The sequence below is a fragment of the Aotus nancymaae genome, unplaced genomic scaffold, assembly GCF_030222135.1.
Source record: "Aotus nancymaae isolate 86718 unplaced genomic scaffold, 86718_ANA_hifiasm-v0.15.2.pri h1tg000033l, whole genome shotgun sequence".
Taxonomy (NCBI): Eukaryota; Metazoa; Chordata; class Mammalia; order Primates; family Aotidae; genus Aotus; species Aotus nancymaae.
In genome coordinates this window covers 7,337,482-7,338,988 of record NW_026988447.1, presented here as the reverse complement: position 1 = coordinate 7,338,988, position 1,507 = coordinate 7,337,482, and the positions used below count along the sequence as shown (strand labels likewise).

Here is a 1,507-nt window from a genome sequence, read left to right as displayed (position 1 = left end):
GATTTCCAATCTCTGTTTTAAAGGATAAGGGATAGTCTCAATCTCCAAGATTAAAACTCAGATCCTTGTAAGATCAAGAAATTGCAGGAACGCATATACGGTTAAACGCTGAGATCTGTATCTGCGATCTGTAGATAATTATTCTTCATGACATACACAGATTCAGCCACATGCGGAAGTATTAAGCAGGGCACAGGTATTTTATAGAAGACAAAATGTATATTGGGCAAAAAAAGATCACGTGGAAATAATTTTTTTTTTCACTATGAAAATGCTTTAGTGGTGTGTCTGTACAGCATGGGACATGGAGCGAAAACAGCTAGTGCACACACAGTGGGACAGGCCAGAGGACAGGCTGGGAGTGAATACAGAGTTCACACCGTTTTCCTGCTTTCCCCGGTGACTGGAGGCTTTAGGCTACCTCCTTCTCGAACTCGCCCTCTTCCTTGGCAGTGGCATCCAGGTACTGTTGGTATTTGAACACCAGGTCATTCATGTTGCTCTTGGCCTTGGTGAACCCCATCTCACCCAGGCCCTTACCTGTGTACCAGCACGGGAAGGCCATGTGCCAAAACATGGCCATGAGCTGCTCTGAGATACATATGAACATCTCTTGGATGGCCCTGCTGTTGCCATTGAAGGTGGCAGACATTTTTAGCCCCTGGGCCAGGATGTCACAGATAACCGTTTTCACATTGTTGGACATCCACTCAACAAAGTAGCTGCTGTTCTTGTTTTAGATATTTAGCATTTGCTTGTCCACCTCGTTCATGGACATGTAGTCCCTAAACACGGCGGCCACCATCAGGTAGCGGTCGTGGTGGGGGTCGCAGGCCGCCATCATGTTCTTGGCATCCAACATCTGCTGGGTGAGCTCGTGTACTGACAGGGCCCGGGACTGCTGACTTCCCCCACTGGTCAGTGGGGCAAAGCTGGACATGAAGAAGTGCCGGCAGGGGAATGGGACCATGTTCACTGCCAGCTTCCGCAGGTCAGAACTGAGCTGACCTGGGAAGTGCAGGCAGGTAGTGAGCCCACTCATGGTGGCAGACACCAGGTGGTTCAGGTCACTATAGGTGGGCATGGCAGCTTTAGGGTTCTGAAGCAGATGTCATAGAGAGCTTCATTATTGATGCAGTAGGTCTCGTCTGGTCTGTGTTTTCTAAAAGCTGGTGCATGGAGAGGGTGGCATTGTAGGCCTCCACCGCCATGTCTGACACCTTGGGTGAGGGCACCACACTGAGCGTGTTCATGGTCCTGTCTGAGTACTCCTGGATCTTGCTGATGAGGAGGGTACCCATCCCAGACCCAGTTCCCTCACCCTGGGGGGCCTGGCCACTTTGCTGCTTTATTATGTGTTTTTAAATATACTCCTGGATTCAATATGCTGTTTCTTAATTTTATGTTCAGATACCTTTGTGTTAGCTACTATATATCTAATACATGTTTTATTTATTAAAAATGTTTAGATTACCAGAGGGCCAGGTGTGGTGGCTCACACCTATAA

General features: G+C 48.2%; 1 pseudogene; it reads right to left on the bottom strand.

Moving 5' to 3' along the window:
• Positions 1-412: 412 nt before the first annotated feature.
• On the bottom strand, positions 413-1,301 carry LOC105720465 (tubulin beta-4B chain-like; annotated as a pseudogene).
• Between the last annotated feature and the right edge of the window lie 206 nt (positions 1,302-1,507).